The sequence below is a fragment of the Podarcis pityusensis genome, assembly GCF_964106645.2.
Source record: "Podarcis pityusensis genome assembly, chromosome: 11".
NCBI lineage: Eukaryota > Metazoa > Chordata > Lepidosauria > Squamata > Lacertidae > Podarcis > Podarcis pityusensis.
Genome location: NC_138036.1, coordinates 34,400,300 through 34,412,132, shown reverse-complemented (window position 1 = coordinate 34,412,132; position 11,833 = coordinate 34,400,300). Strand labels below are relative to the sequence as shown.

Below are 11,833 nucleotides of genomic sequence, written 5' to 3'. Positions count from 1 at the left end.
CACAGAGACTGCAGTGAAATCGACACAGTCTAGCAAACAGCTCTTTCATTCTCAGGACTCTTCACTAAGAGCAGCTTGGTCTAAAGAGTTGTAAAAATAATGGCTTGCGTAGGGGTTGTTTCCCCCCCCCCCAGCTAATCCAAATATATTAATGCACTAAAGTGCGCATAACATTTTGTTTGATAGTTGCTTTAAGTAAAAGACATCATGAACTGATGCATGGAGCTTATTGCCACATCTTGTGATGAACCCCAGTAGCTTAAGTGGTGTGTTGCTTTAAAAACAATAACTATCGGACAAATTCAGGGAGGACAAGGCAATTTGCATTAATAAACAAAGGCTTCCATACCACAGGAAGCTGCTCTATATCAATTCAGCCATGGGTCTCTCTGTTTCAGCACTGTCTGCCCCATGGGTGGACAGAAGGTAGAAGTAGATCTTTGGGTGATTTGAAGAAGTGTGTGCATTGGTTCAAGTTTGTGGGGAACAAATTTCTTCCCCATTTGAAGATAGCATCTTCAGAGAAAGCTTTTAATAGCTGCATGCAATAGCTTACTGTAAGTAGGAGTGGAGGGATTTGTTAATTTTGTTTGGTCCTCTCATGTTCTTGGTTCCCCAGTCTTCAATTCAGTTCTCCACATTTCTGCACCACTTTGCAAATTTTCTTTTTAAAAAATCCTCATGAAAATTGTTCAGCATTTCAGTGAGAATTTATCCTAATAAACATATTTTAATGCAGTTTTGACTGATTTACACATTTTTGCAGGCAATTTTCCTAATATAATGCATCTTGTATGCTGTTTTCACTAATATATTCATTGTTTTGCTCACTTCCTCCTAGTATATGCATTTTTGTAAACATTTGTTGGTTGGATAACTGCATCGCAAATTTCAAGTGCAAATTTCAAAAGTTGGCTGTGTTTTGGTTCGCGTATTGTTTTGGAAAGTGTGGATTCAATAACTTTGATTTTAAATGAGAACTGAATCAGACTTCTCCCTAATCCCTATGTGTGATCAAGATGCAATGATGGTGAACTTTCGCCTCTCGTGCTCAGGAACCCTGTGGGGAGGAAATGCAAGCACACATTCCACTGATTAATAACAAACCTGTTTTAAAATGTGCTGCTTCATAAAATCAGTCTATTGTAAGCTTGAACATGTGATATATCCATAAGTCTTCTGATTTTGCTTGGGCCTTTACCAAGTTAAAGATGCCACAGACCTTGCCTGCACCCAAACCATAACTTTATAAGAAAACGAGCAAGGCAGGTGTTGTGTATGTAAGCAAAGAGTTGCCACAAGTGAACTGCAGAAGTTGGTGATGTGTCTCATTTGATGAACTTATTTGTTATTCAGAATTTAGAACTGAAGAATTCTTGGGATGCATTATTCATTGCAAATTTGACACTTGAGAAGGGAAAGAAGTTTCAAAAAATTAAAAACCTGTTTTTGCCCTCGGCTTGGTGTTTTAGTTTCATGTAGAGTTCAGTTCCTTTTAGGGTTTTGCTTTTGATGTCTTGTGTAGCTAAACTTCAAGAGCTGGTTGGAGAGCAATGTTTGCTGCACCACCACTCCCAGTTAATACACAGTACATCTGTCAGTAGACAGCAATCTCTCAGCTCATCTGAATCACAACTTTCTGTGTCATTCGTAGAAACACCATAGTCAGTCACTATAATGCTATAACCAGTGAGTTGCACTGAAGAAAATAGTTATTTCAGGCAGCTGGCCCATGAATATGAATCTTGCTCTCTCCTCACAATGGCCAGATGTTTCACTAACCTCTTCACAACATCCATTCTTCTTAAAACAAATCATATCTTCTTAAGATCTGGAGAGAAACTACTGTCTGTTGTAACCAGACAGGAGCACAATAAAATCAGAAGGAATGTATGTGTGGGTGGGTGTTTTCTATATTAAAATAAAAATAAAAATCATGTTAACAAAATCAATTTCTTCTCTTGATGCTGCATTTCTCGTAATGTAATAGTTTTCAGGTTGGGGGAGCAAGGAATATCTAGCCAATATCAACAACTTTCATGACTGTTTGAAATCCTTTGGCTTGAGGTGCACAACTCCAGCTGCTGGGGATCAGTCATTTTAATGATAGGCACTACAGTGGATAGGAGAAAGGAGCAAAAACCATGAGATGAATCAAATGAGTTATACCTTCTAGGTTCCTGTAATCCAGGTTTGGAGAATCTCTGGCCTGCAGACCATTCTTGGCCCACCAGGTAACCCTGTTTGGCCTGTGAGGCCACTTTCCTCAAAAAAACACCCACTCACCCACCCACCAATGTCATTGATGATGTAATCCCTTATGGAGATACTTATTTTTCACAAGTTAAGTACAGTGGTATCTCTGGTTACGAACTTAATTTGTTGCGGGGGTCCGTTCTTAATCTGAAACCAATTTTAACCTGAGGTACCACTTTAGCTAATGGGGCCTCCTGCTGCCACTGTGCTGCCACCGCATGATTTCTGATCTCATCCTTGGGCAAAGTTCTTAACCCAAGGTACTACTTCCGGGTTAGTGGAGTCTGTAACCCGAAGTGTTTGCAACCCAAGGTACCACTGTACTTAACACCTTTTATCATTACATTTTCCACATAGAGGTCAAAAGAGGGCCAACACAAGCTGGCATTGGGGGTATATTCATCGTTGAAGATACGGAGAGATTAAAACAACATTGTCACTAACTTCCTCACTAACTGCTACCCCTATCTTGGGAACCCTTGTGCCAAGTTTGGTGACAATATCGCTAGAGGTGTCTGAATCCAAGATAAAAGACAGAAAAATGGACAGACGTACTACTTTTCAAAATATATACTAGATGAATATTTCTATCAACACTTTACACATAGTGAAAATGTGTGACACAATCCACAGAAGTACCTAATTCAACCAACAACAGAGTTCAGAAGCAAGTTTTTCCACAGCAAGAAAAGAAAAAAAGCATCAGATAAAGTCCTCTCCCATCTCTAATAAGAAGTCCAATGAGTTCAATAGGGTTTACTCCCCGTTAATAGGGTATTGCTGCTTAAGTTTGTTAGAGGAGGGGAAGGGAAAGTGTTGTGAGTGGAGGACTGCTTTCTGGACTGCTTTCACAATTTTTTAAAAGGAAAAAACACAGAACCATATTACAGTTGTGGCTTCTTCAGATAAAAAACACATGCACAGCCCATTGACTGTGTTATCAGGCAGGAATCTGATGCCATCACAAAGCTGGTGAAGCTGGAGTGTGGAGGAGATGCATTTCCCTGGGATACCCATGGCTCAAAGTAGGACAGCCAAATGCAGAGACTGAGAGAGGCTGGAGAGACTTTAGTCTTGAAATTCTAAAGTCAATGGGTTGTTGTTGTTTAGTCGTTTAGTCGTGTCCGACTCTTCTTGACCCCATGGACCAGAGCACGCCAGGCACTCCTGTCTTCCACTGCCTCCCACAGTTTGGTCAAACTCATGTTGGTAGCTTCGAGAACACTATCCAACCATCTCGTCCTCTGTCATCCCCTTCTCCTTGTGCCTTCAATCTTTCCCAACATAAGGGTCTTTTCCAGGGTATCTTCTCTTCTCATGAGGTGGCCAAAGTATTGGAGCCTCAGCTTCACGATATGTCCTTCCAGTGAGCACTCAGGGCTGATAGGTTTGATCTTTTTGCAGTCCATGGGACTCTCAAGAGTCTCCTCCAGCACCAGAATTCAAAAGCATCAATTCTTCAGCAATCAGCCTTCTTTATGGTCCAGCTTTCACTTCCATACATCACTACTGGGAAAACCATAGCTTTAACTATACGGACTTTTGTTGGCAAGGAGATGTCTCTACTTTTTAAGATGCTGTCTAGGTTTGTCACTGCTTTTCTCCCAAGAAGCTGGCGTCTTTTAATTTTGTGGCTGCTGTCACCATCTGCAGTGACCACGGAGCCCAAGAAAGTAAAATCTCTCACTGCCTCCACTTCTTCCCCTTCGATTTGCCAGGAGGTGATGGGACATGGCAATGGGTAGCTTTTATTAAAAGCTCCGTCAATACTGCCTTCAGTCTGTGGGCTTATTATTATTATTATTATTATTATTATTATTATTTATTATTATTTATTAAGTCAAAGGGTAGCTTTTATTAAAAGCTCCGTCAGTATTGCCTTCAGTCTGTTGGTTTGCAGTTCTCTTGCTGGAAACTTGTTCAGTGCAATTTCACCCAAAGAAGACAAAAGACACGGCTTGCTCTTTTCTTAGAGCATGCTGTTCCAGGTATTGTTTCCAATCCTTTGCTTTGGAGAAGATGTGCTTCCTGAATTTTGACTCTGGGAGGTTTGGAAATCTGTTTTAATTTTAATATATATATATATTTTCCCAAGCGGAGTGAGAGAGACTCAACATTCCCAGCCCAAACCATTTATCCTCCCACAACAATCTAATGGTCTGGGTTCTATTATAATTAGTAGAAAGCTTTTAAGCTTAATATACATTAATAGGAAGCACATCGCTGCAGCACAGCTCTGGGTTCATTGGTTGCAACCTTGATCCCACTGAGATCACAGCTTTATTTTGATCTTGACTTCAGGGGAGACAGGACAGCACCCAGTAAATTACAAGGAAGAAGAAGAGAAGTTAGGTTGCAGTCCTCACCTCATTTACTTAGGAGTAAGCCACCAATGAATTCAGTAGTCCCAAGTTTAAGATTGTACTGTTGGTGACATGTGAGATGTGACATACAAGTTCCATTCTTGGACTGCAATTCTGGAGCAGCCGCCCTGGGGGAGGCAATATTTAACCCCTTGCCCTGCCCCATGCCTTCTCCTCAATATAAACTACTCCCCCCAAATACCTATTACCTCATGAGGTGAAAGAGGACAGGCATACTACAGGTGTAGGCACTTCTTTGCTGCATGTGTATTCTGTGAGGACCTGTGTGCATTTGTCACTCACGATGATCCACACACAGATTTTGCCATATTTCCTAAATTCAAGAGCTTCAAATGAAGGAACAGTGACAAATCTGAAGCCGCCCCAAGCTGGAGATGCGCAAGTAGGATATGTGGCTTTTCATAGACTTGTGACAATGACAGCCATAATATTAACGCCACAATATTAATCATCTGTAATGTGACACCAGTGCATTAAATTCACTTTAGACTGTGATGGGCGGGCAGGCAAAAGAGAGAGAAAGGACATGTCTAGGAACTGCTAAGCAAAACTCATTTCCCAGGCCCAGGTCTGATGAAGGGAGGAGAATGGAATCTCCAAATATAAAGCTCTAAATGTTTTTTCTCTCAATTTTACAATGTGCTTTCTGAGTTTTCTGAGCTGAGTACTATGTTGGAACATTCATTAAGTGCAGTGAATAAGTAAATCCCAACCCACCCTTTAGCAGGAGGCAAGTCATGTTACTCACACAAACAAGGGGTAGCTGGTCTGCCCCTGAGGTTGCACAACCTCCCCAGCTCTGCTTCCAGCATGGATGTCTACAGGGGGAAAGCCTACAAAGCCAGATCTTCACATATCAGGCTTCAGTGGGCCCTGTCAGTCAGTGTTCAAGGTCCTAGGGAAGCCAGAAACATAGAGATAATAGGCCTCCCCCTTCGGATATCAATGGATACTGGAGGAAGCTCTATAACCTCAAGGGCAGAGCCAGTAGCCCTTGGAACACAGGAGTAATGTGTGAATGGGGTTCATATTTCTCAAGCATGCCCACTCCCAAAAGTTGTGGGCTTTCCGACCTCTCCCATTTCCAGAGTCCTTATATTTCCATCCACATTAGGCCTATTCTTCTTTCACTTCGCACAAGCTAGAAACTCTCACTTACTTTTTTGCAGCTTGGAGGTTGAAGACTGAGTTTCTCCTTCTGCCCTCTCCACAACGCTTCCCTTGAAGAGGTTCCTTGGTCCCCAGCATGTGGCTAGAGAAGGCAATGACGAGGAGAACAAGGAAAAGTTTCCACTTCACACAAAGGACTGATCTACACTGGTCTGTTAAAACGTTAAAAAGGCATTATAAAAATGTGACACCAGGGGGCACTGTAGAGCAGCGATCTGTCATCAATGAGGAATTGCATTGAAAGCTATATTGTGGGTTCTTTAAAAGCATTTTTATATCAGTGTAGATCCAGCCAAAGTCATGCTCAGGAGCTTTGTTTTATTTTATTTATGTTCCCTTTTGTGAGCTGCCCAGAAACTGCCTGTGTAGCACACAAACCATAGTTTGTGGAACCTTTATGGAAAGAAATTTATTAGTTTGCCTCTGTCTGCACTTCCATAAAAGCTGACCACGTCTTTTTTTATTACTTGTTTCAAAATAAAGTCCAGCAAAACATTCTCATTTTGAGAAGGATGGGGCTAGAATGGGGTTTATAGTGTGTGCTGTATGATGAAACTAAGACATTTCTCGGATGTATCATACATCTCTTTCGGCTTTCTGTTTTGATTAGCTCATTGTAAGAGTTCATGTCTAATCTTGATAAGCTCATTTATATCGCACAAAAGTAGAACATTGCCTCTATTTGCATTTGCTTGTGCGTGCGGATGAATTTGATAAAGCATCAATTATTTGGGAACTGACTGGTGAGTTTGATGTTCTAGATTTTATTTTCACATGTCTGCCAGAGTATAATTGGTTAAGACAACACATTTAAGTCATTAGCAAAGCTAAAAAAGAAAAAGAAAAACCACACACCCTATAATGACGATTGTGTTTAGTAGGTTTTGTGATCTTCCCCAGTTGCAGATCAGCAGAAATACCAGAAGGGCTCTATTCATGTGGTATGCTTAATTATAACCAATAAGCCGGGATAGATTAGTCTTGTGTATGTCCCTGCTGGATATTTGCTTGTATCATGATGGATTGATATTTCTTGGAAGCAGAGGGCCTTTTGAATAGAGCTCTGGACTGTTACTTAGTTGCTATATAAAAGGCAGCACACATAAGCAATAAATTCAGCAGTAAGTAGCAAAAGACATTTTCTAGATAGAGCTGATTCCAGCAGGCTGCTGCTTGCCTGGATGAAGGGGGAAGGAAATCATGCATAGACACCTCCTTTAAAATTTGTTGCTGATCCCCAGGACCTTAGACTAGGGATGGGGAACCTGTGATCCTCCAGATGTTGCTTAACTCCAACTTACATAAGCCCTGGTCATGATGACCCATGGCAACAGTGGAATGTGCACAGGTTCCACATCCCTGCCTTTGACTTATAATCATGGTCTCAAGCATTCCAGGAAAATTGTTGTAAGCGATAGCAGCAGCAGCAACAACAACAAATTTGACTTAGAATTAAGGTGATCCTGTTCAGTCAGTTGAGGGAGGATCTAATGGGTGCAGGTAACTGCAGATCAAGCAGAATTGGTTTCAGCTGAGGGCCAAACGGGTACAAAACAGTGAAAGTCAACCTTGGGATGGGGGATAATAGAAGCTGCAATTTAATTTTGGAACAGAGGCATTTTGAGAGGGAGTACTTAAATCTGTCCCCTGCAGGCCACATTTGTGATTAAAATGCTCCCCTTCCATCTGAGAATGTTGACAGCCTTTACTTGGACTTTGTTATTTTAACCCATGTGCAAATGTGCTCATTCTGTGTGCCTGTTTTATAATTTTGTTTTCTCATTTTTATCTGCTGTTATCCTACATTATAAAATGAAATAATAAACATTACCAAATAAGAGAGCTCTACCTCCAATCTGCTTTTCCAACCATAGAAGGAAAATACAGGGGGCTGATTCATGTGCAGTTTGGCCCTCAGCCATCACAGGGGAAGAGATACAGGTAGAAGGAGCATTGGCACAAACAACAGTCAGCTCTGCATCTCAAGTGGCTCAGTGGGGAACCAATCAGTCAGGAGCAACATCCTTCTTGAACTGATCTAGAGAGCTGGAATGCTTGAGGCTGCCATATACTGATAGGTCCAATTGGCTCAGCACCATCTCCTTTAATGGGCAACAGCATTTCCAAGGTGTCAGCCATGTTACATGATATCCAGTTAGCTGGAGACACCAAGGAGTGAACCTGGGATCTCTTGCATGCCAAGCATGTCTCGCCTAGGTGAAGACATTGCTGGAACTGACCACTGGCCCCCACCTTCCCCCTCTAGCCTCTCACTCCCGATCCCTCCCAGATGTAGACTGCAGTGAGGGGGTGGACTTCTCTTCTGGACCTGTCTGGCCTGTAGCTCAGCAATGTGAAGGACCCTTCTCAAGTCCCCATGTTTCAGGGGCGGAGAAGAACCAGTAGGATTGGGACTGTCAAGCTGCTGGGCAGCAAGGCCAACCTCTGACTCCTCTCTATCAGAGACTGTGCTCACATCTTCTGACAGCCCCCCCATCACTTAACCCTCCTTCATCTGGCATCTCCCAGCTTGTCACTCATTCCACAGACTTGTCCCATGTCCCACTACCACTGTCCTGGGTCTAAGTCATTGTCGTCTGTGTCATCCCTGGGGGGCTGTTGTGTGGGCAACACCCACCCCTCTTCCTCGTCCAGCCAGTCCCTGACAGCTGGGCAGATAAGTGGTTGGTCTTATGCTTCTTAAGCTGGCCTACACTACCTCCCACTGGTGATGAGAGATTTCACTTGGGAGGAGCTTGAAATGCATATGCTCCTGCTAAAACAAACACAACCTCCCCTCCACTTTGTGTTGGGTGTAACTCTCTCTGAGTTGGGTCCAGCTCAAAATTAATCTCTCACCCTGCTCTTGCCTAGAATGCTCACCAGTCTTTTCTACTTTCTACAAGAAAAAGAAAAACCATAAACAATGAATCCCTGGGATAGGAGAAGAGTATAATAGACTGATTTCTACACAGGAAAGGCCCTAGAAGACTTCTCTGAAGTGGGAAATTGCGGGCATCATTTCCTGGTAGGAATCATGGGACTTATCGTTTATTAGTCATCCCACAATCTTGAATTCCCACAATCCCTGGCAGAAAATGATGTTGCATGCATCACTGCCAGCTAAGGTAACAGGGGTTTTGGTATTTTTCCTTGGGGAAGGTGGGCAGATTAACAGGGAAGTGGTAGCCTGCATTTGAGCCAGTAAGATTTTTGAGCATTTGACAGGGCTGCTCAAAACCTGCAGTCATTTCTTGGGATATGTGTGTGCCAAAGAGGCCTCCACATCTTGTTGCCTCATCTGGGTACAATGTTGGGTAACTGCCTGCTCACTGTCCTGAATTTCCTTCTAAAAAGGATAGCCTACTCATGTGGTTAATAATAATCATAACAATACTAAGGATGTGACCCCAACAGGAGACTGAGATTTCTTCTTCTGCTCATGCATAAATTATCTGCTAAAACAGTCATAGGGAGAAGCACAACAAATATAGATCCAATGCATTTGCAAAGGTAACCAGCTGTTATCAGCCAAATATGACATGGCTTCTGTAAATGAAGTGTAAAAATATATCCGTTCATAACCTTTTCTTTGATAGGCATGCCAGTCTTGGCACTGAATACTTGCACTGCATACTCTTACACGTCGAGATAATGAAGTGATTTGGAAAATAATTATTAATCTGGTAATTTATTTTTATTTAAAATACAACATCTGATGTTGCTTCAAGTACAATCTGGGAGACAAGTGGAGCTTCATAAAAGGGGTTATTATATTATTAATATATCATCTCACAGAAACAAAATAAGAAGCAGAAGTAAGCTGGAATTTATCCAGAAACCCAAGAGAATTAGAATAGATTATTACAAAACAACTTGAGCACTGAAGTTCTGTAGGAACTAAAAAAATAATCATGCAGAAACAAGCTTGATGGTCAGAGATGGACAGGGAAGGAAGAATCTGTGGCAGCAGAACCATCAGGTTCAGAGCTTCACCAGGCTTCCATTAACAGGGCAGAAGAGGAAGTTTTGCCCTGGTTTTGTTTGTAATCACTTTGTATTTTTCCTCCCATTGATTCCAACAGGGATGGAAAAACTGGTATGCCAGCTCCAAAGCCCACGGAGATGTCACCACAGGATTGAGCCGTTGCTGAATACTCACAATACAAAAGCCTTTTGAGGAAGATCAATGAAAGGAGATAGTTTTGGAGCAAGTATATATATAAACATATAGATGCATAAAAATCCATGGCTGCCGTCACACAATGCAGCTTGCGTGGTTAACTTCAGCATGGTGAACAGCAGGCAGTAGAGCGAGGAAGCAGTGCTGGTGCATTTGTTTAACGGACAAGGGGAAAAGGCGTTTCACAAAATGGTCTAGCAAGTTGCTAGAAGGATCAGGCAGTGGCCCATCTAGTCCAACATCCTGTTCTCAAAGTGGCCATTGAAGGGATACCACAGGGGAACTGCTTGCAGGAACTGCATGAGGACATGGAAGCTGGTTGGGTTTAAATACCCAATAGGCGAACCAGAGTGAAGCCTACAGGCTTAGTCCGATCAGCCTGGATTAGCGGGCAGGCTATAATCCACTTCCAAGGCTGGCACGAGAACCATTTTGGGATTTCACCAGCCTAGGAAACCCCCCTCCCCCTATACAAAGCCCCTCACTGGATCATGGTGGAGTGAGAAGCGCCATTCTACAAAGCCCCCTGACCATTTAAGGTAAGCAGGCTTGTGGACTTATCACTGGCATCTGGCTGGCAACTTATAGCAAGCCACTCTGTGAAAGGCTTCTCTCTCTGCTCTGTGTCCCCTTCAGTCATACAGTGCAAGAAGGTGACTGGTGGGGACGAGTCGTTGGGGATGGGACTTTGCATACACAGTTCGCTGCCCTCTCTGTGCATTTTCCTGAAGAGCGTTTAGGTGCTAGAATATCAATGGCAATAATTCAGAAGGCATGGAACAAAGGAAATCTGATTGCTCTCAGTATTATTAACACTGCCCAATCAGCAAGCAGAGAACAAGCTGTGACATACACATGTATTTGAAATGATAACCCGTATCAATCACTCCTGAGTGTATTCTATGGTATTCTAAAGAGGCCGTCTAAAAATGTTGCTGCAATTCAACATGATCAACATTTAGTACTAGCGAATTTAACTTTTTTAAAAATGTGAATGCTTGGACTAAACTTAAGCATTTGAACCTTCCCTTGAACTATTTAATTGTAATTCTGTTTCATCCGGTGATGGCCTTCATTGAATTGCAAATCGTTTAACAAGCTTTCATACTGTAATGCAAGGGGAAAGCTGTCTAAGTTAGAAATGAATGATCAGAACACTTTCAAAGGATTGGATCATTCAATTCAGACAGTTGGATTCCAAGTTTCAAAGGGTTAGATTGAGATTCAATAGTGCCAGAGGGTTAAATCCAGGTGTTTCAGAAAGTTGGATGCCTGTATTTCCAAAGTATACTAATTGTATGACAACTTTTTAAATTAACTACAGTGAGTAGCAATGCAACAACAAAAAGTACATCTAAGAGAAGGGAAAATAACCACACAGAAGATGCTATCTAATGATGAACATCCATGAGCTGAACAGATATCCCATCATGCAGTGTGACTTCCCCTTCTTCTCCTCCCACTCACATCCTCCTGTGTGTCCCTCCCCCATCTGCTCTCGAGAAATGGGAGTCCTCTGGATGTATATTTGGTCGGCCATAAGGGCTGCAGGTGGGAAGAGAGGAAGGTGTGTTTCCCTCATGCAATGTTGGATATCACTCAGTATTTTTGAACTATGCTGGCTACCCTCCCCACAATGATTAAATTTGGGTACAAACAAATACAGGGGTTTTGTTACCTAACAGCTTTACTTTATGAGTTTCATCTATTTACTCTTCAAATGCATGATAATTTACAGCTTCTCACTTCCTATTCATACATCAATGCTATGTTGCCATTCTATTTTGATGTCTGTATAATTGTTTCATTTATTCTTCTATACTAGATGCTCCAGTGTTGT

The 11,833-nt window shown here is 42.1% G+C and overlaps 1 long non-coding RNA gene across 1 annotated transcript; it reads right to left on the bottom strand.

The window, feature by feature from the left end:
• Positions 1-210: 210 nt before the first annotated feature.
• On the bottom strand, positions 211-7,076 carry LOC308458486. The gene is made up of 3 exons (XR_013977472.1): positions 6,988-7,076; positions 5,800-5,892; positions 211-2,113 (listed from the first exon to the last, which is right to left on the bottom strand). It is a non-coding gene; the product is annotated as an uncharacterized lncRNA (long non-coding RNA).
• Between the last annotated feature and the right edge of the window lie 4,757 nt (positions 7,077-11,833).